Source organism: Gossypium hirsutum, chromosome A08 (genome assembly GCF_007990345.1).
Source record: "Gossypium hirsutum isolate 1008001.06 chromosome A08, Gossypium_hirsutum_v2.1, whole genome shotgun sequence".
Lineage (NCBI taxonomy): Eukaryota > Viridiplantae > Streptophyta > Magnoliopsida > Malvales > Malvaceae > Gossypium > Gossypium hirsutum.
Genome location: NC_053431.1, coordinates 5,432,919 through 5,457,007, shown reverse-complemented (window position 1 = coordinate 5,457,007; position 24,089 = coordinate 5,432,919). Strand labels below are relative to the sequence as shown.

The 24,089-nt window shown below is 36.1% G+C and overlaps 1 non-coding gene across 1 annotated transcript; it reads right to left on the bottom strand.

Annotated features, from left to right (window-relative positions):
* Nucleotides 1-7,329: 7,329 nt before the first annotated feature.
* On the bottom strand, nt 7,330-7,436 carry LOC121205812 (small nucleolar RNA R71). The gene has a single exon (XR_005900885.1). It is a non-coding gene; the product is annotated as a small nucleolar RNA R71 (small nucleolar RNA).
* Nucleotides 7,437-24,089: the final 16,653 nt, after the last annotated feature.

Genomic DNA, 24,089 nt, shown 5'->3' with positions numbered 1-24,089 from the left:
ATGAATAATGTGCATGTATTTTGATGTCTAATGATAGAAAATGAAGGTCGGGGTTAGATAAACGACTTTTGCTAAGCGATTTTACGTGAAAACGAGTAAAATGATATAATCAGTAAAATACCTAATGTTCATAAATACATGTTAGAGTGAGAATTGGATGTTGCTATAGAAGGGAAAAATGATCAGCATGTCATAAAACATAAGAAAATAGGGTGAATTTGATTTACGAGATTTGGGGAAATATGTAAAAGTTTAGGGGCAAAATTGTAATTTTTACAAAATATGATTTTGGGTTGATTTGAATAATATGAGTCCTAATTAGGCTATATTTGAAATGATAGAGCAAGGAAAATCAAAATTCAAGCTAAAATCGGCAAAATACCAAGTTGTGGATAAAATGGTAAAAATGACCATTTCGCATATGAGATAAGTCATATGATTTAATAATGCAATGTGTATTTTAATGTTAATGTTATGATTATATGAATTGTAAGTATACATATATGTGAATAATTTGATATTATGTAAATGATGTAACATTACTATATGTTGTTGATGTATTTATAATGGTATGATGATTGTTATTTACGAATTGTTGCATGCTATGATTATTGTTGAATTATTATACAAATTATGTGGAATACTTGAAAATATGAGTTGCCACCGGAGTATCGATATGACATCACAGAAAGATGGCAAAGGCGTATGATCGAGGAAAGAGCCCGTTTGAACTTTAGAAATAGGTTAGGATACAAGTGACATGTCACAGGAAATTGAGATCCAAACTCGTTGAGTTGTGGTCTGAGTTCGTGAGAATTATGAGGCATCCGAACTCGTTGAGTTGCATTCCAAGTTCACCTATGGATGCAAGCATTCGAACTCGTTGAGTTGTGTTCCAAGTTCATTATGGATGCGAACACCCGAGCTCGTGAGTTGCGTTCCGAGTTCATTATGGGTGAGATTATGAGCTTTGCTACATAAACCGTAGGCTATGGTTTGTCTAGCTGCGGGCTTCCGTGTATCCGATTATTCCGATGTTCAACGGGTAATTTGACGGAGTATTCGATAATGGTCCAATGAGACAAGTCATTGGTGAGTATGTTCTTAAGTTAAATTACAAGTTGTACAGGTATGTACACTAACTTATGTGTGATGCCTTGATAATGAAGTATATAATATTGGTGAATACTATGAAAATGACATGATGAGGAATAAGTCTTGATACTTGATGACATTGAGATTATGGATCTATGCCTATGAACCATAATTATGTGTTCTTTCCATGATGGATGAAATGATATTGTATGGATTTAGTGAATAATAGTTGTGATTGAGTAAATTTAGCCTTGGCAGTTTTGGGTTACTGCAGTGACCCAACTTGGAAATTCACCATAAAATGTGGAAATTGATTTAGGCGCTTAATAAATATGATATTAAATCTTAATGAGTCTAGTTTCACATAGAGGAAACGGTACATGCAATTGAATCTTATGTTATGAGATATTTAAATTGTTGTAAGACAGAGTCTGAATAACTTGAGATCCCCTGTTCCTATTTGAGAAATTCACTAAAAATTGTGAAAAATAATTAGGAGTTATAATTTACATGTATAGATTCCTTATTGAGTCTATTTTTAATAGAAATAAACGGCATAGCCCTTTGAATTCTGTATAGAGAGAAAATTAATTCGTAGTGAACAGAGGTCAGAGTAGCCAAACACTGAAATAGGGGAAACTTTAATGAAAAAACTGTACTAATTGGCTAAGTCAAAAATTCTGAAAATTTTATGGGAGAAAGGTATATGATTCTAGTTTCAAGGAAAATTAACAAAACTTAATTTGGAGTTTTTTAGATCTAGATATAAATGATTTAGTAACTATAACTCGATAAAATAGCTTAACCTGAACATGTGTAATTGTACAATTATAGTGTTTTATCTTGAAAAGCATGTTAGTAATTGCTTATTAATTCATATGGACTTACTAAGCGTAAAGCTTACCCATCCTCTCCATTTCTTAGTATTAGCAGGTCGCTCGGGTTGGAGATCGTCGGAGGCAGAATCATACTATCAAGCTATCACTTTTGGGAGAATTAATTCAAATATTAGAAATATCAAGTGAGTGCATGTATAGGAAGCTAGTTTTATGACATATAATATTATTATGATTTTGCCTAACCTATTGATCTACGTTGAGTTATCGTATATAGCCATGGGATGTGGCCCATATTCACTATGGTTTGTAAGCTTAATTAATCATGTCATGTTCTATGTTTCTGGTGTGATGAGGTTGATAGTCATGGATGTTGGTTAAAGTAAAATATGTTTAAAATGAAAGACTTGTTGTTGCGTGAAATTTCCAGGTTTTCGTAAGTTCTCGGTTTAGTCCCAAAACCGTTCCAAAGTATGTTTTGGGCTTCGTAGACCTAAATAAGGGACGTTATGCATGTGTCTGAACAATTTCGAATTAAATGAAATTTTAGGGCCAGTTTTCGTTTGTGTGCATGTTTAAGTCCGGTAATGTCTCGTATCCAGTCCCAGCGTCAGACACGGGTAGAGGGTGTTACAGTTCGTCTATAATTCTTAAGTATGGTTAAATCAATTTGATGATTTAGTATGTAACACCCTAAAAATCTTAAGTTTTGCTTTGTTAAATTCAGACATTAATTGAGTGACTGTTTTAGCAATTGTGGGTCTTGGAATTGTGATAGGGGTTTAGAGTTTGAATCACCTATGTGACTAAAGTGTAATTATTTTTGTTAATCCTTAGTGTGTTGTTCATATTAGTGGTGTTGGAATTGGAATAAAACTCTTAAAACAGTTGTTGAGATATTAGGAAGTTAGGGGTTAGGTTTTGTTTTATTTGGAAACAATAATATATATTTTTTCTCCTAAAATCACTACCAATGTTTCACGTTCCAAGTGCTGTCAAGTGGGGTTTTGCAAGTTGTTCTTTCTTTGTTTTTTTTCCTTTTTCCTCTCAAATTAATTCTTTCTTTTTTACTATTTTTCGTCAAAAACTGTTTGGTAGGGGGCTTGTATTTCTTTTTGGATTCAAGTATTCACGCAGGTGTGGTGATAAATCTCTTGTTCGATATTTTTTGGGTATTTCTAATTCGTAGGGTAAGTGTATAATTTTTGCTTTCGAAAGTATGGTATTTTTGTTTCCATTTGGATATTGAGTTTGAATCGTAAGGGTTGATTTCTTCTTTGGGTGTTTGGTTAATTGGTATTATGTGGTTTTAGGAGAGGATCGAATGACACTTGGTGTTACTCCAGCGACTTAGGCATCGTTAATTGTTGTTCGCTTTATCAGCATGTGTTCAATTATTTTGGGGACCAAGTGAGGATGTTTGTGAATAATTCTTGATACAAGTTTCACGAATTGTTCTTAATTTTGGTGTGTTAATTGATGTTTTAGGATATGGAAGCTTTGTGGGTGGATTTGCATAAAAAACAGTCAAGGTGTGTAACGAGAAACTCAAAAAACTGCAATTGGCTAAAGCCGAAATTGGGGCCTGCCGATGCCACACGACTGTGTAGGCCACACGGGCTTGTGGCATGTATGGGCCCAAATTTCAAAATTTCTCCCTAAGGTCGTACACATTTTTTCGATCGACTGTGGGCCTTTTGTGGGGTCAGTACGTGTTTATATAAGCCCTAAAGCATGAAATTTGCTAATCTGATAGTATGATTTTGACGTAAACAACACCTAAGTACATGTAATAAGATGCTATAAGTTTGATCTGTTATGTAAGAGCATGTTTAATATCTATTATACGAGCATGCATGTGATATACATTTTGGTATCTGTTATTCTGTTATATCTGGTATTCTATCTGTATCTAGTTATGAGGCGGGTTATGTATTATGAGGAAGTGTTCTGTGTGAAGCGATGACTCGCCAATTTACTGGCAGCACTGCTGCAATTTTTCTAAAAAGTGTCGTAAGGACACTAAGTGTTGTGTAAGGCTGGGTGGGTGTTTTATACCCCACATGGTGTGTTTGAATAGTCGAAGATGGTGTATAACGGATAGGGTTAGGATTGTAATTTGCATATGACTCTACTTCTGCATGAGACATTTGTCAGTATATGTTCTATTATGTATTAAATCTATGAATTTGTTTCTGTTAAGTTACACACTGAGTTATAAACTCACTCTCTGTTTGTCTGCTACTTTCAGGCAACACTTAGACTTAGACTGGTTAGTACGATGAGAGCTCGGATTTATCGACAATTTTGTAAAACTTGATTTATATTAATTTAGTTCATTTAAAATTTCGTTTTTGAGAGTTTTGTAATTTTTAGACTCTCTGGACTTTTGGGTTTATTTTTGGATTGGGACTATTATTTTGGGTTTTGACATAGCACACGATAAAATAGCTTTTCGAAAAATGACTATATTTCTGCGATCAACTGTTTTTCAAATAAAACAAACTTCGTTTATTTCAAAAAGTAAACAATCGACGATTTTTATTTAATAAGTATAACAACACGTTTTCAAATTGAAACAGGCTTTCCAATAACAAAAGTTCATGAAGTTTTTAAAAAATGAAAGTCAGATTTTTAACTATTTCACGTAGCATCTCCAGATTCAGCCATAACGTTTAGGTCGGGTTTGGGGTGTTACATAGTAGGCATGAGGAATAAGTTGTGACATGTTGCGTGAGATAAATGATGATTGCGAGCTGTTAATAGACGAATAATTAATTAGGCAATATCATGTTAGGATCACAAAGTCTATCTATTCATAAAAGGATTAAATGATAACATATAGTAATATTAATCAAATTGGAAACATAGAATTGAAATTTTGCAAAGGCTAAAGCTTGCCAGAGTAAAGTGGTCGCAGATGGACTATTCGCAAATCATTTTATTAATTACATGATGGTAAGATTGTTTTAGAGCTTGCTAGATTTGGGCTCGTCAGAAATAGGGGTTCTCAAAGTTGAATGTGAGCTAACAAGGTGCGAGCCTTACCAACTGCAAGCTATTGAAATTTTTCTTTATGAGCTCACCATGAGGTGGGGTCGTAGGTATTGTATGCCTGATTTTCGTGAGTTGTTTTGTTAATTTGATTAGTAAAGCATTTGTTAGGATTTTTAATATGCAATAATACAGTAATTGTGAGATGTGATTGGTTGGATAGTGTGCTTCATGGTAGGCTAAATGGTTGGATAGTGTGCTTCATGGTAGGCTAACGGAGAGTCACTTTGGTGGCTAATGCGACGTTTGAAATTTGGGTCAGACTGTCCTGGTTAAGTTAGGGGCACCACAACAAATCTTGAGAAAGGTTATGACAAGGTGCAATGAGAATTTTTAAATGACACTCTGTTGGATGCTAATCCCATGCTTGGCATGTTTTAATCCCATGCTTGGCATGCTTTTGGATGATTTATTATGTGAATTAGTGAATTTGATGCTTTTAATCCTTTAAATTTATATTTCTATACTTAAGTAAGCATAGGAAAGTGAAGTGAGCGAAAAACAGGCCAAAATCAGATAACAAAAGCTATTTTCAGGAACCACACGGCCTGGGCACTTCCACACGGGCTCGACACATGCCTATGTGAGTCACACGGCCTGGCCGCACGCTCATGTGCCAACCCGTGTCTATTTCATACCCTGTTTCCCTTTTACGCAAAAAAAAAAACCTAATTTTTAAGGTTTTTAAACATTCTAAAGTCTATAAATACACATTAGAAGAGGACTAAAGGGTGGACGCAAAGGAGAACGAAGAAATTACTCGGAGAACACCGTCAGAATCAATTTAGAAGCAGATTTCCTTCGAGATTGAAGATCCCCAGTCAAATTTCCTTTGAAGTTTTATTGGGTTTTTATGTCTTGTCGTTATTCTAATTTTGAGATGTTTTCCTCCCAAATTATGAACTAAATTCCCTAGATATTTAGGGAAGATGAAACCTATGATGAATCTTATTATTTGATTTTTTTGAATTATATGATAAATACTTAATTCTTGTTCCCAATTATGTATGCTTATTTCTTGCTTTAATATTTATAGGATATTAATTCAAGTGTGATGTGCTTATTTCAGTGGAGCAAAAGTTCATGTTTAATAGTACATCTGGCATAATTGAGTGGAGTTGCATGCAATCCTAGAAATAAGACGACATAAATCTACCGGATTAGAGTCAAATCTAATAGGGGCATTCGTTAATGTGACAATAGGGTTTTAATTAGAAATAGATTTTAATTAATCAACCTAGAGTCAGTTGTTCTTACTCTCGAAAGAGATATTAACATAATTTAGGGATGTCTACGGATCAAGGCAAGTGAATAAATCGTTTAATTCAAATTCGGAATAATAGGTGAATCTAGGTGGATTCTTTCCTGGGTATTGTCTATCTCATTGGTTTTCTTCAATTATTTTCCCAATTCGCTCTCTATTGCATTCTTAGTAATTAGTTTAGATAATTTTAGATTAAAAATAATTCCTCAATTTATCGGCTAGATAATAAAAAGATAGTAATTACTAGTACTTTTAGCCGTTATGGATACGATATTCCCGACTCACCATAGCTGTACTACTATTCGCTAGGTGCGCTTGCCTTTGTCGTGATTTTAGTTAGTTTAGTAACTCATTAAGTTTTTGGCGTCGTTGTGGGGATAAAATATTAGGAACACTAGATTTTTATTAATTTAGCCATTTTTTATCCCATTTTATTTTTATAGTTTAATTTTGCTTTCTAATTTTTCTTTTTGTTTGCTACAGGCAAGTTCCTTTAGTATATGACTAGAAGAAACTTGTCAGGTTCCTTTAGTATTCGACAGTGAGATTAAAAGCGCAGCTCGCAGAAACTGTAGAGAAGTAAGGCAAAATCGGCAAAATATAGTGGAAGAGCAAAAGGACACCATTAATATTATTGAAGATATGGCTGAAAATCAGCATAATCAGCTACCTCCTGTGGTTGCCACAAATCTTGTAAATCCAAATCCTGTTCCTCGAACTATGTACGATTATGCCAAGCCATCGTTAATTGGAGCTGAATCGAGTATTGTGAGACCTGCTATTGCTGCAAATAACTTTAAACTGAAGCCGAACACTATTCAGATGATCCAAAAATTTGTTCAGTTCAATGGTTTACAAGATGAAGATCCAAATACTCATTTGTCTAACTTTTTAGAATTTTGTGACACTTTTAAGATAAATGGCATTTCTAACGATGTCATTCGGCTATGGTTGTCCCTTTTTTTATTGAGAAATAAGGCTAAACAATGGTTGAACTCCCTACCACGAGGTTCTATCAATACATGGGAGCAAATGACCTAAAAGTTCTTATTAAAATATTTTCCACCAGCTAAGACAGCCAAGCTGAGGAATGATATCTCTTCCTTCACTCAGATGGACTTAGAGACCCTATATGATGCACGGGAGAGGTATAAGGATTTATTGAGAAGGTGCCTTCACCACGAGTTGTCTCTATGGTTACAAGTTTCAAACTTTCTACAACGGTTTGAACCCCTCGACTAGGTAATTGATCAATGCAGCCGCCAGTGGTACTTTGAACAATAAAACACTTAAAGTGGCTTACGAGTTTATAGAAGGTATGTCACTGAATAATTATCAGTGGCAAGTCATGAGGACAAAGCCGATGAAAAGTAGCAGATGTTTTAACATAGATGGGGTCACCATATTATCGAATCAGGTAGAACTTTTAAGTAAGAATATTAATAGTTTATATGGTTCTACGTAGGTACATTCAGTAATGCAGTGTGATACAAATGGATGAGGGAAGAGCAATCCAGAATTTCTATCCTACAGCCCTAGAACAGAGAATGAACAAGTCAACTATATGGGTAATAATTCTAGACCTCAGAATAATCGCTATAGTAACACTTATAATGCAAGTTAGAGGAATCATCTCAATTTCTCGTGGGGTGGTCAAGGAAATCAAAGACCACAACCTCCTGGCTTTCAACCACCTTACCAATAAGAGAAGAAGCCAAACCTTAAGGAAATGCTGACGAAGTTTATTTCGGTGTCAGAAACCCGTTTCCAAAACACCAAAATCGCACTTAAAAATCAATAAGCATCGATTCAAGGACTCGAAAACCAGATAGGTCAACTTGCAAAGCTGATTTCAGAGAGATCACAAGGTAGCTTGCCCAGCAACACCGAAACTAACCCAAGAGAGTAGCTTCATGCCGAGATGAATAAAGGTTCATTGAACCAAAACTAGAACTAAGGCAAGAAAGTGTGATAAGTCAAGGTAAGGTTAAGGTGAGCCACAGTGAACAAAAATCGGTAGGTAAGGAGTATAAACCTCCTGTACCATATCCAAATGCGACAAAGAAAGATCACACAAACGAACAATTTGGTAAAATTCTTAAACTTTTAAAAAAGTTGCATATTAACTTACCGTTTATTGAAGCTCTTTCGCAATTGCCCAATTCAGTTAAATTTCTAAAGAAGCTTTTGGCAAACAAACGGAAGTTAGATGATTCGTTGCATGTGGAATTAAATACAGTCTACTCAGCCATTTTACAGAATAAACTACCCAACAAATTGAAAGATCCAAGGAGTTTTATTATCCTTGTTTAATTGGTAGTTTAAGTGTTAATTGTTTAAAACGTGATGGAGCTATGGTCCAGCTCATATGACAAAAATAGAACAATTCATGAAGAACAAAGGCTACAAATCGATAAACTAGATGAATGGTAGAAAAATGTCAAGAAGAAACCAAGAATACACGATCCAGAAACAAAACGACATTTTGACGAGCATGTGGATGGAACACACCAATTTAATGTTAAGGATCAGGTATTGATAGATAAAACCGAACCTTAAATTGCCACTTCAGAACTTAACACAAATGGAGTGATTCCTTTTATGGCACTGAATGTTTTCCCATACGGTACAGTCGAGGTAAATCATTCTAAATTAGACACTTTTAAGGTAAATATTACTCAACTCAAACCCTATTTTAATAAAATAATTGACAATGAGAAAGAGGAGTCTCGACTCTGTGAACCACCGTAACCGTGCGAATATGAGGTAAGTCGAGCTTAGACTTTAAATAAATGTTTCTTGGGGGCAACCCGAGTGCTAACACTGCTAATTTTTTTAATTTTATATCATAATATTTTTTAAAATTAATTTAAAAATATATAATAAAAAATTAAAAAACTGTGTTTTTTTACCTACACGGCCTGGACACACGGGACTGTCCCTAGCCGTGTGGACAAAAAGGAGTCTGACAGTGAGTTACACGGTCTGGCGACATGGCCATATGACCCACACAGCCTAGACACACAGGCGTGTCATTGGCCGTGTGGATCCTGGGACTTAATTTTTTCAAAAATCGAAAGAGACACGGCTTAAATAGTCCACACTAGCATGTGACACGATCGTATTAACCACACGGCCTAGACACACGAGCGTGTCCTAAGCCGTGTGAAACCTGGAGCTAAATTTTTTATTTTAAAACAAGTCAGAACGTTACACAGGCAAGGCACACGACAGTGTGCGAGACACGGCCAAGCCACATAGGTGTGTGGGAAGTCACACAGCTCTGCAACACGACCGTGTGGCCTGGACACAAGGGTGTGTCCAAGGCCATGTGAAGACTGGGCTGATAGTTGTATGGCCCACGAGCATGTGACATGGTTGTATGGCTCAACATGGGCCTTTACACAACCGTGCGACCCTTAAAACCATAGCCTCAATTTTATTTTTTTCTTGTTTTGTCTTCTTCCCACCCTTTTTCAGCCCTAGCCACCAGTCTCCTTTATCCTCCATAATCTAGCCACCACCGATCACCCCTTATCCTTGCAAATCTAGCCACCGTCATCTCTCTTTCTTTCTCTTTTGTTCCCCTAACTACCAACAACCACCCCCTCACTCAAAACCCCTCCCTCGCCACCTTTTCCTTCTCATTTCCCCAACGACCTCCCACATTACCCTTCCTTCTCTCCACATCCGTCTACACCTTGTTGAACACCCACTATGAGCCATACCCTCTCCACTTTATCGACCCGCGCACAGAACTAACACACTCTCTTAGCGTTTTTTCTCTCCTCTCCCTCATCCTTCCCCTCAAACCTCTAGCCACCCCCGCGCGTCGACCGTCACGCCTTCCCCTATGCGCCCAACCTGAGCTGACTTGACCCCCCACTGTTCGGCCACAGTTCTCCGTCGACCAAACCGTGACTTTCTAACCACTACCTCACCACTGTCGGCTTTCCCTTTTTGCCCATTCACTTTTATTTTATTATTATTTATTTGTTAATTTTTATTATATTTATTATTTTGTGTTCTTATTTTGCTTAATGGTTTTTATTATACTTATTTCATTATTTTCTTAATTAAATTTGTCATTATATGCATTAAATTGTCCCTTTTAGTTTCATTTATTTTTATTTCCATTATCTATTAGTTTTTCTTATTATTTTGCATCAATTCTCTAGTTCTAATAAAATCTATTAACTTACTGGTTTCTTATGTTAAGGTTTCACTTTCTTGTCTTGTTATTATCTTAGTATTATTATTATTCTTGGAGTTTATGTTTTGATTTTTCTTCTTATTATTACTTCATTATTTTAGGCGTATGGTTTTCTTTTACTTTGGTTCTTGCATTGTTAGGTATTAGCACATATAAATTTAAGCTTAGATTTCTGTTTTGCCTTTTCGGATTTGTGATCTATCAGCATCTGTTTTCGTTTTTGGTGAGGCCTTATTTATTTATTATTGACTTCTGTTATTTTCAGGCACAGCATGACAAACACTCGTGGCAAGTCCAAGACCGCTGTCCCCGCTACGAAAAAGCGGAAGACCCATGGTGCGACTTCATCCTCTAGCGCTTCTACCGAGGCCCGTCACCCTTATCTTTGATTTCATGTAGGCCTCAGGAGGATTTATATCAGCTCCTTCGAGTACACCCACTCGGCCTAGGCCGCTGAATCAATTGGGCCACGTTGGAGTAGGTCTGCCTAACTAACGGTGTTTGCACTTTTATTACCACAGCTCCATGGGACAAATTTTTCTCCATCATCGAGCCCACCTACATGGAGCTTACCTTGGAGTTCTATGCCACGTTTCTTGTACAACAGGTCATGACCACTCATGACGAGTCAGGCACCATCACTTTTCGACTTGGTGGTTTGGTGCGACATATGAGCGTCCCCGAGTTCGGTGTTGCTATGGGACATTACACAGAGGAATTTATGAGCACTGAGCACTTCCTTCAAATTTATCAACACATCCATTACTCTCCATCTCGTTGTTGGACTGAGCTTACAGCGAGTCAGACACCATATGACGCGAGTCGTTTGAAAGCGACTTCTCTCTCTCCAGCTCTACGGTGCCTTCACGCACTCTTAGCTCACCTTTTAACAGGCAGGAGAAAGAGCACTGGAGTCATTAGCACTTACGACGCTTATTTTCTATGGAGCATGGCCCATGGCCATATCATTGACTTGGCGTACTTCATCGCTTTAGCCTTCCGCCATCAGACTGACCGCCACAGGAAGGGCCCCATCTGTTTAGGCCCTTATGTGACTCACCTTGCTTGACACTTCAATCTCCTAGACACACCGAAGCAATCCTTCACACTCACACTTATCACCCAGATGTCCCAACAGGGGATCTCGAGCATGATACACATGAGGATGATTGAGCGGCGTCGTGGAGTAGATCTCCCTCAGTATCGATTGTTTCATTCTGAAGGTTAGAATGAACCCGAGGACTTCACTGATGATGTTCCTCCCTAGCACGAGGCTCCACCACAGCCTCCACCTTCGAGTCACCGACCTACTCCTTCTATTGCCACTTTAGCGAACCTCCCTAAACAGTCTGCTCAATTCCAGTAATATTGCATTTAGAGGTTCGACAGTCTTGAGGCGACATTGCAGCAGATATGTCAGCATCTCCATATATCTTCTTCAGCGCCGACGACTCACGACATTGATGCGTCTGATGATGAGGACCATTGAGTCTATTTATTTTATTTTATTTTTATTTCTATTTTTAAATTTATTTCTATTTTTATGTTTTTTTTTATTTTCTTAGACTTCTTTTGCTTTTATATTTTGAACTAAATTTTTATTTATTATGGTTGTTTCTAGTCGAGTATAATCCCTTAATCTTCTTCACTACTTGTGTCTATTTTTTAATAGCTTGCTCAAAATCATGCACTACATTTAAGATTTGTCTACAATTCTGTTTTTCACTATTCTGGGAATTTCATCCAATATTCAGGGCAGTTTCAATTCTCTCCCTTTCTTATGATATTTTGTTTCTACTACGTTTATTTTTGTTTGTACGTTGAGGACAATGTGCATCTTAAGTGTAGGGAGGTTATTTATATGATTATTAGAAAATCCCTGAATTATGTCTTGTATTCAAGTAATTTTCTCATATTACTATTAGAATGAATTCTTATCGATTTGTGATTATCATTGATATTTTTAGATTAAATTAATAGATAATTGTGCATTGATTGTTTAAACTTTAAGACATGAGAGAACCAAGCATGATAAATCTATTTTCAGAACTAAAAATTTTTAGGTAGTTTCCCTAAATTGAGGTATTACTTTGAAGTTTGAGAATTGCAAGATTGATATCAAAAACCATAATTTTTTGTGAGATTTTGAGCCTTTAGAGCATACATTTTTCTTACTCATTTTATTATTGGTTATGAGTGTTTCAATATTGATTGGTTATTTTAAAACTTGCTTCGATTATGCATGTCGAGACCACACCTTTGATTTGATATACTGAGGTAATAAAGGCACTTAGGTTTTAACCTACTTATCCCATAAAAAGCCTACCTTCATAATTAACCCTTAGTGAACCCCTTTTGAGCCTAACACACCGTTTCTTAATTTACCCATTAATGATAACCCATAACTCATTTTTGCTCATTGAGAATTTTTCTCATTTTATTAACCTCATTTTTATCGAGATTTGATTTGGTTAATTGCCTGATTAAGCCTTTTGATTAAGTTGTTGAATTATTTCTCCTTATTTACATAAAAAAAGAGAAAAAAATAAAATAAAATATACATATATAGTTATTTAGTTCTTTGTTAATTGAGCTTGAACGGTAAAATTCATATTTTAAGAAGAAGCTCGCGTTATCCTTCAATAGTTTTGATTTATGTAATTATTTGTAATTCAGCATTTGTTATTTTTCTAGTTTGGTAATTTATCAATTCGATCTCGATTCTAACCCTCTTTTTCAACCTTTCTCCACACCCTTAACTAAGCCCCATTACAACCTTTTAAAGACCTTTTGTTTTGTGTATTATCTCATTTTATAGATTTTCATGCAAGCCTATGGTAATGACTTTTCATATTTGACTCTTGAGTACTTAATTTCTGAACCTTAAACACTTTGAGTGATTTGGGTGAATCTCTAGTAAGGATATTGATTTTTGTCGATTTTGAATTAATGGTAATCAATTAGATAAAGGGAAATACCTATGTTTTCATGCTTTAAAACATTTGATTTGGATTGTTTGAATCTTTAGTGTTTTTTACTTGAATTATCAATGTATGATTATTTGTGAATTATGACAAAACTTTGTTGATGAGAAGTATGAATTGAATGAGTTTAATTTTAATTGTGAGATAAGGATTTTGCTTGGGGACAAGCAAACGCTTAAGTGTGGGGATATTTGATAAACCATAAAAGTAGTATATTTTAATCCCATGCTTAGCATGTTTTTGGATGATTTATTATGTGCTTTAGTGAATGTGATGCTCCTAATCCTTTAAATTTATATTTTTATACCTAGGTGAGCATAGGGAAATCAAATGAGCGAAAAAAGGGCTAAAATAGGACAAAAAGAGCTATTTTCAGGAACCACACGATTTGGGCACTTCCACACGAGCTCGGCACACGCCTTTGTGAGCCACACAGACTGGCCACACGCCCATGCGCCAGCCCGTGTCGATTTCGTACCCTATTTCCCTTTTACGTAAAAAAACCTAATTTTTAGGGTTTCTAAACATTCTAAAGTCTATAAATACACATTAGAAGAGGACTAAAGGGAGGACGTAGAAGAGAATGAAGAAATTACTCGGAGAACACCGTCGGAATCAATTTAGAAGTAGATCTCCTTCGAGATTGAAGATCTCCAGTCAAATTTCCTTTGAAGTTTTATTGGGTTTTTATGTCTTGTCGTTATTCTAATTTTGAGATGTTTTCCTCCCAAATTATGAACTAAATTCCCTAGACCTGGGAAGATGAAACCTATGATGAATCTTATTATTTGATTTTTTTGAATTATATGATAAATACTTAATTCTTGTTCTCAATTATCTATGATTATTTCTTGCTTTAATATTTTCAGGATATTAATTCAAGTGTGATGTGCTTATTTCAGTGGAGCAAAAGTCCCTGTTTAAGAGTACATCTGACATAATTGAGTGGAGGTGCTTGCAATCCTAAAAATAGGATAATATAAATCTACTGAATTAGAGTCAAATCTAATAGGGGAATTCATAGATCTAGATAATGAGACAATAGGGGTTTTAATTAGAAAGAGATTTTAATTAATCAACCTAGAGTCAGTTGTTCTTACTCTTGAAAGAGATATTAACAAAATTTAGGGATTTTTACGGATCAAGGCAAGTGAATAAATCGTTTAATTCAGATTCAGAATAATAGGTAAGTCTAAATGGATTCTTTCCTGGGTATTGTCTATCTCATTGGTTTTCTTCAATTATTTTCCCAATTTTCTCTTTGTTGTGTTCTTAGTAATTAGTTTAGATAATTTTAGATTAAAAACAATTCCTCAATTTATCGGCTAGATAATAAAAAGATAGTAATTACTAGTACTTTTAATCCTCGTGGATACGATATTCCCCACTCACCATAGCTGTACTACTATTCGATAGGTACGCTTGCTTTTGTTGTGATTTTAGTTAGTTTAGTGACTTATCAAGCTTCTAGAACCATTTTTAGAATAATCATGCAGTGTATTTCTTCATCGACAATGCAACTACTTGAGAATAGATCCCTTTTAGAGAGTTTTAAGCCAACTAGAAAGGTGTGACGAAGAGATCCACTCTCTCATACATTTTTGTACTTGGCATGGAATGATTGGGTCACTTGATTGAAGTAGCTATTGAGAAAGGAATATGGGAATCGTTAATGCTATCACGTAGAGGATCAGGTGTATCTCATCTATTTTTTGTTGATGATCTGGTGGTTTTTTGCAGAGCTAATGAAAATGGAATGGGTTGTCTGAAGCATGTTCTGGATCAAATATGTCCTTTCTTTGGCCATAAAGTAAATAGATAGAAGACTCAATTATTTTTCTTTCACAATGTATCTAAGGAAATAGCAACAATTATATATGGAAAGCTACATTTCTCCAGAGTTAACGACTTGGAGAAATATCTCGATGTGCCATTTTTTCATAACAGCTTTGGGACTAATACTTTTAAATTTATTTTGGATAAGATTCAGAATCGGCCGAATAGGTGGGATGCTAGTAAGTTGTCACTTGTCAGTCGCCTCACATTGGTAAAGTTAGTATTACTTATGATTCCCAATTATTTTATAGCTACGGCTCGAATTCCAATCATGATCTACAAGGAAATTGAAAAGCTAGCTTGTTGTTTCTTGTGGGGAACATGAAGATTAGGTAGAAAATCATCAATCATTAGTTGAAAAGATTGTTGTATGTCAGTGTTGAATGGAGGTTTAGGGATTTGAAAGTTGCAAGACCAAAACAAACTCTTTCTTTTGAAGTTGGGGTTTAATTTGGTTGCTAACACGGAGAAGTTGTTAGTTCATGTTCTACATAATAAATACAATGTTCATGGAATCATCCCAGAGGACATATGTCGAAGAAACTGTTCATTCATATGGTGATCCATTACGAGTGTTTTGGAATGAGGTTAAACAGGGTCTCATTTGAACTATCTATAATGGGAGCTTGGTAATTTTTTTGGAATGAAACTTGGTTAAAGGATTTGGGTCTGTTAAAACCACTAATGGTCACTAAACTAACTATAAATACGACAAAGGCAAGCACACCTATCGAACAAAAGTATAGCTATGGTGAGTAAGGAAATCGTATCCATAGAGACTAAAAGTGCTAATAATTACCATTTCTCTATTATTTAGCCAAAAAATTGGAGCGATTGTTTTTAATCTAAAATTATTAAACTGATCTAACTAAGAACCCAACAGAGAATAAATCAACAAAATAATCAAATAATAACTAATGAGATAGATAATACCTAGGAAAGAATCCACTTAGACTTCACCTATTATTATGAATCTAAATTAAACGATTTATTCACTTGTGTCTTATTCCGTAGAAATCCCTAAATTATGTTAATATCTTTTCAAGAGAAAAAATAACTGACTCTAGGTTGATTAATTGAAATCTCTTTCTAATTAAAACCCCTATTGTCACATTAACTCGATTTATGGATTCCCCTATTAAATTTTACTCTAATCTGGTAGATTTATGTCGTCCTATTTCTAGGATTGCATGCAACTCCACTCAATTATGCTAGATCTACTCTTAAACAGGGACTTTTACTCCACTAAAATAAGCACATTAAACATGAATTAATACCCCAAAAATATTAAAACAAGAAATAAGCATACATAATTGAGAACAAGAATCAAGTATTTATCATGTAAATCAGAAATCAAATAATAAGATTCATCATAGGTTTCATCCTCTCTAGGTATCTAGGGAATTTAGTTCATAATCCTGAATAGAAACATCTCAAAGTTAGGATAACCACAGGCCATAAACAAACTCAATAAAACTTTGAAAGAAATTAAATGGAGATTTTCGATCTTGAGGGAGATTTCTAAGTTGATTCCAATGGCGTTCTTCGAGTGTTTTCTTCGATCTTCCCCGATTGCCCCTTTTGGTCTTCTTCTAATTGGTATTTATAGACTTTAGAATGCTCAGAAAGCCTAAAAATTGGGTTTTACCGCGTATCTGGGAAGCAAGGTGCGAAATCGACACAGTCTGCTATATGGGCATGTGGCCAGCCCATGTGGAAATGCTCAGGCCATATGGATCCTTAAAACAGCTCTATTTGTTCGATTTTGGATCATTTTTTTGCTTCGTTCACTCCCAAATGCTCTCCTAAGTATAGAAATATGAATTTAAAGGATTAGGAGCATCAAATTCACTAATTTACATAACTAATCATCGAAAAATGCATTAACAGTGGGATTAAAATATATTGCGTTTATAGCTAATCAACCGCAGTATATTGGTAATAAACTCTTGGATGAAACTCTTTGCGTGTGTGACCTAGTGACGTTGGAAGGAGAATGGAATACAAAATGGTTATCTATAATGCTCGCCAAAGATATTGTTGTCTGAATATGTGCTTGCAACACACTATTGAGGGATCCAGGTTCTAATCAAATCTCTTGGAGGTGGATGTCGGCAAGGAATTTCCCAGAGCATATTTTTAACATTAGTGGACCAAGGTAGTTTGGGTATGACAGATTAATTTGGAGAGTTGTGGCACCTCAAAGGATGTAAGTTTTTCTATGGTTGCTTATTCAAAATAGACTTTTGACTAACAAGGAATGTTCAATTAGAGGTATGACATTGATTCCCTTTTGTAAACAATGTGGTTAGTCTGTAAAAAAGGTAATTCATGTGGTAAGGGACTGGGGTTTTGCTAAATCTATTTGGAAAGCATTGATTCCCAGGCAAAATTGGAATTTTTTTCTTTAGCTCAACACTTGAGAAGAGGATTCACTAGAATTTCATGAATAAAGGGGAATTAAAATTTGGTGGAGGAGAATGGTTGACATTTTTTACAATAATCACTTGCTTCCTTTAGAAGAATCGTAATGACTTTATCTTCAAAAATGCTAGCAGGAGTAGCCAGAATTTGATAGCCTCAACTATGGTATAGGCAAGATCGTATGGAAACAATGGCAGCATGGAGCAAATGGCATGCAAGTCAAAGAAATAAAATAGTTGGCAACAGCCTAAACCAAGATGGGTCAAGATTAATATTGATGGCTCGATATCAACAAGTAGACAAAAGGCAGTAGTAAGAGGAGTGTTGAGAGGACCAAGCGGAGGGTGCCATGGCGGAGCCCAGTAGAGGCCCAAGGGGGCCATGCCTCCCCCCCCCCCGATTTAATTTTTTTTTCAATTTAGCCCTTTGTAGATATATTATGACCCTCCCAAAAATAAAAGTAGGCCTCCCAAGGTTTAAGATTTTTACAATTTCCCCCTTTGTATATATACTATAGCCCTCCCAAAAATCGATTGTTACGATGGAATATTGCTTCTTCTATTTTTGAACCGATTGTTATATTGGAATACTACTTCTTTTGAATTGGTTGTTTATACATTTAAATCAATTGTTATGTTGGAATGTTGTCTCTTTTGAATAGATTGTTTATATGTTTAAATTGACTGTTATGTAGCACATCTAATTTTAGCTTGGCCCCCCAAGATTAACATCATAGCTCCGCCACTAGGAGGGTGGTTGGTGGGTTTTGAAATAGTAATAGGTACGGCTAATATTTTTCAAATTAAAGCTCGAGCTATCCTTGAAGGCTTGAAGCTAGAATGGTTAAGGAGTTTCAGACAGGTTGAGGTGGAAAGTGAAAATGCCCTGTTGATTGATAGGAATGGCTTTGCAGCAAACAATAATACAGTAGAAGTCTAGTTGATTCATGAGTGATGTAATAAAGATTGGCAAGTTAAACTTCGACATGTCTTGAGAGAAAGCAACAAGATTGTTGATTACTTAGAAAAGATGGCGGGAGGTGGAATGAATCAATTGGTTGTACTTGTTGATCCATCGTCACACGTACGAAGACTTCTGGAAGAGATTATTGACAGCTCGATATAAGTAGTATCGTTTGGGCTCTAGCTTTAGTGATATTTTAGTGATGTATTAAATCCGCTTTTTATTTTCAACCAAAAAAAGTTTTGTATTAGTAAACTTAAACCATGTGCCCCAAATATCCATCTTTTTTATGTTAACAACCGGTAAAAACCTTATCTATCTGGGCTTATCACTTTATTCAATTGCCTGAAAAATAATAAACAAGTTATTTTTATCTCTGTTATTTTTATCTTTTCTAAACAGTACATGGGATTTTGAATTGATTAACATTACAAACGATTAATATATACTATAAACTTTTCTAATAATTTTGAGCTGATTTGACAAATAATACAAATTTAAAAATTTAAAAAGATAAATAAAAATTTAAAATAATTTTTTTATAAAATTGAAGCCTCAAATAAATTATTATATAATGAAATAATCTTACATACACTAAATAGTTAGGTCTTATCGTATCAACATAGTATTTAGCATCGATTATGTATAAAAGATGTTAAATCCAACGAGCAAAATTTCATTGGTTTCCTTTTAAAGGGAAAAAGGAAATTATACACTTATTGACAAAGCAAGACAAATTACAAATAAGAAATATAGGATGGACTTCAGTTGATTATGATATATAATATCTAGAATGAAATCTCCCAAATCATCTCAAGCCGAAACGTAGAATTCCACCAAACCAAGGAACCAAAAATCAATGGTGACGACCAGCTAGGTTCACCTTTGCCCTAACACCTACCTAAAATTCCTTACCTATTTCAGATATAATTCAACTGCACAACACAGGCTTTTAGTCCCTTGGAGATAAGAAGCAGGGGATCCATCTTTAAGGCTATGAATGTGAAGATGGTAATATCCAGTTGGTCAACTTTCTAGACTATAACCTTCAATTTCGCGTGCCACGATTGAGCAATGGACAAGGGGCACGTCGTAGTGGGGGAGGGGGGGTTAAAAGCATAGTTACCAATTATGTGGTACCTTACGGGTACGCTGTACGTCGTTGTGAGAGTACCTTTGTACATAGGTAGGCTTGTTTCAGTTTGTCGAGATCAAAGGCATGTGATGGTTCAGCCAAAGATCCAAGAGCTGATCTGTTAGGCGAAAGCAATCACCACAGATGGCCCTAGCTGAACGACACCACTGAGGTTGAAACCCTCCAAATTACCATTCACTTTATATTGTGATAATACATTAAAAAATAAACATATTGCTATTAGGGGTCTAAATGAGATTATGATATTTGTAAATTATTAAGTTCAACTTTAAAAAAAAAATTAAATTCGATTTAATAATCATCGAGCCAAGTTCAACCAACTTGATAATATTTGGCTTGAACGGCTAACAAGCCTTTTTGAGCTATTCGTTTTTAATATTATTTTAAATATTCTTATATTATTACATTATGTTACTATCCTTAGTATATATTATTAACTCTAAGCTTAATAAATATGTATGAGCTTAATTGAGCTTGAACTTAAAAATAGAGGTTCGATCAAGCTTGAGCTGAATGTTGAGCTTCAAATTAAGTTCGAGCTTGCTGTTGGGAAGAAACCGAACAACCGAAACAAAGCGAAAGCACAACCGGTGTTCTTTCTCTCCTTATAACTCCTGTCAAAATTATGGCAAGCACAATAGCACAAGATATGTTCTCTAGCAACCTTAATCAACCACAAATCAACTAATGCAACCACAACAAAAATAAATGGAGACACCGGTATTTTTACGTGGAAAACCCCTTTAAATCAAGGGTAAAAACCACGGGACTTTAGAGTCCGATCAAGAGTTCCACTATCATCAAATGTTCAACTACAAGATCACAATATCAAGCCTACAACAAGCATTCAACTCAAACAAGGCTAACAATATATAATCTTTAGCAAAAGAGAGAAAAATGAGAGAATATCACCAAAAACACAGCTGCTGAAAAATGGGTATTTTCGATGCTACAAGACTCGGATGAAAAATCCGATCGGACAAAGTCAAGAACACCTTATCGCCTAGCTGCTGTCCAAAAATCAGCTCAATCGAACCACGGATGAACCATCGATCGAAGAGTTGATCACTGCTGCACCAAACTTGAAAAATTGAAATTTTCTTCTCTCTTTCTCTTGTTTTAATTTGAGATTTTTTTTTTAGCTCTGCAAAAATTTCTGCCCACATCACCCGTTAAAAGCCCCCCAAAAATGGCTTTTGACAAAACAAAAAGAGACAATAAAATGTGGCAGAAATTATGGGTTTCCCACATAGTGGGACCCACACTAACAAATCTCCCCCTCTAACTATGTGGGGAATGCCTCCATGCCGGAGGTCAAACAACATGCTTCAAACTTTCCTCTTGGTAAGGCCTTCGTCAACATATCACACCATTATCATTAGTGTGTATCTTCTCAAGCTCTAACAGCTTAGCTTCAAAACATCTCGTATCCAATGGTACCTCACATCAATATGCTTAGATCTAGCATGAAAAGTTGAGTTCTTACCAAGATGAATAGCACTCTGGCTATCACAGTACAGGACATACTTCTCCTGAGTAAAACCAAGCTCATGCACAAACTTCTTCATCCAAAGCATCTCCTTACACGCTTCGGTTGCTGCAATGAACTCTGATTCGGTGGTGGACAATGCAACACACTTTTGCAGTCTCGATTGCCATGCCACAGCTCCCCTGCATAAGTGATTAAGTAACCTGAAGTAGATCTCCTCGAGTCAATGTCTCCGGCCATGTCTGAATCTGTATACCCAACAAGAACAGGTTTTCATTGCCGAAACAAAGTTTCATGTTGGAAGTGCCACGAAGATATCTCATAATCCACTTCACTGCATTCCAATGCTCTCTGCCTGGATTAGAAAGAAACCGACTAACTGTACCAACGGCATAAGCCAAGTCTGGTCTCGTGCAAACCATTGCGTACATCAAACTACCCACGGATGAAGAGTAAGGAATTTTCTGCATCTTTTCCTTCTCCTTTTTGTGGAAGGACTATGCTTAACACTCAATCTAAAGTGCATAGCAAAGGGAGTATTCACCGCTTTAGCTTTGTCCATACTAAACCTTTGAAGTACTTTCTCAATGTACCTCTCTTGTGATAACCATAATTTCTTGGCCTTTCTATCACGTGTCAGTCTTATGCCAAGAATTTGCTTTGCTGGCCTCAAATCCTTCATTGCAAAGGATTTACTCAACTCTTGTTTCAACTTCTCAATTCTAGAAGCATTCTGACCAACAATAAGCATATCATCAACATAGAGCAAAAGAACAATAAAATCATCACCAGAGAATCTCTTAACAAACACACAATGATCAGAAGTAGTCTTCTTGTAGCCTTGCTCTCCCATAATAGACTCAAACTTCTTGTACCATTGCCTTGGAGCTTGCTTCAAACCATACAAGCTCTTCTTCAATCTGCACACATAGTCCTCTTTCCCTTGTGCAACAAAACCCTCTAGCTGCTCCATGTAAAGCTCTTCTTCCAAGTCACCATGAAGAAAAGCAGTTTTCACATCCATTTGTTCAACCTCTAAGTCATAACAAGCTGCCAAACTCAGTATAGTTCTGATAGAGGACATCTTCACAACCGAGAAAATATTTCTTCAAAATCAACCCCTTTTTTTGAGTATAACCCTTGACGACCAATCTAGCTTTGTATCGTGGAGATGAAGACTTCTCTTCTTGCTTCAACCTGTAAACCCACCGATTATTCAAAGCTCTTTTGCCTTAGGCAGTTTCACCAATTCAAAAGTATGGTTCTCATGCAAGGATTGAAGTTCGTCTTTCATCGCTTCAACCCACTGATCTTTGCATTCACTCTCCATAGCCTCTTCATAACATTCAGGTTCTCCCCCGTCAGTCAAAAGAACATATTCATCAGGAGAATACCTGACAGAAGATCGTCGATCTCTGGAAGACCTTCGAAGTGGAACCGCTGGTGGAGCTATAGTTGCTTGTTGTTGATATTCACAACATCATCCATGGGAGTATCAAAGTCACCTATAGTCTGATGGTCACCACTAACATCACCATGCACATCATCCTGGATAGGATCTGGTGAAGAGTCTAGGGGAACGGATTCACATCGATCAAGTCACCACTACCTTATGAATCCACTTTCTCCGTCTTATCAATGTCATCAATGGTCTGATCCTCAATGAAGACAACATCTCTGCTTCTCACGAGTTTCTTCTGAACTGGATCATAGAGTCTATAACCAAACTCACCATCTAGACCATAACCAATAAAAATGCATTGTCGAGCCTTGGCATCCAACTTGGATCTTTCATCCTTTGGAACATGAACAAATGCTTTACAACCGAACACACGTAGGTGATCATATGACACGTCTTTACCAAACCAAACTCTATCTGGCACATCACCTTTCAAAGGAACACTAGGAGATAGATTTATCACATGTGTCACTGTATTTAAAGCTTCAGCTCAAAACGATCTTGGTAACTTTGCATCTGACAACAAACATCTGACTCTCTCAATCAATGTTCGGTTCATTCTTTCAGCTAACCCATTTAACTGTGGAGTCTTTGGTGGTGTTCTCTGATGTCTGATTCCCTGTCGCAGACAATACCATGAAACGACCCTGTGTACTCGCCACCATTATCAGTACGAATGCACTTCAACTTCTTCCCAGTTTCCCTTTCAACTGATGCTTGAAACTGTTTAAACACCTCAAAGACTTGATTTTTAGACTTCAAAGTGTAAACCTATAGCTTTCTTGAACAATCATCAATGAAAGTCACAAAGTAAAGTGCACCACCATGTGATCTTACTTTTATCGGACTACAAACATCTGAATGGACCAACTCTAGCAACTCTGATTTCCTATGAGGAGGATGGCTTCTAAATGAAACTCTTCTCTGCTTTCCTGCTAGACAATGAGCACAATTCTTCAGTGTAGCATTCTTTAAACCCGAAAGTTGATTCTTCTTCGCTAAACAGCTAAGCCCCTTCTCACTCATGTGACTGAGTCGTTTATGCCACAACTCAGTTGAGCTGTCATTCAGTGTCACATTCATCGTCTCTCGAGAAGTCAAATCTTGCATCAAGTACAAATTTGAGCTCTTCTTTCCTCGAGCCACAACCAAGGAGCCTTTAGTCAGGTTCCACTGCCCTTCACTAAAGGTGTTACAGAATCCCTCATCATCAAGCTTTCCTGCAGAAATCAAATTCAAACGGACATCCGGTGCATTTCTGACATCCTTGAGAGTTAACTTTGTTCTATTGTTACTCACCAAGCTAACATCTCCCA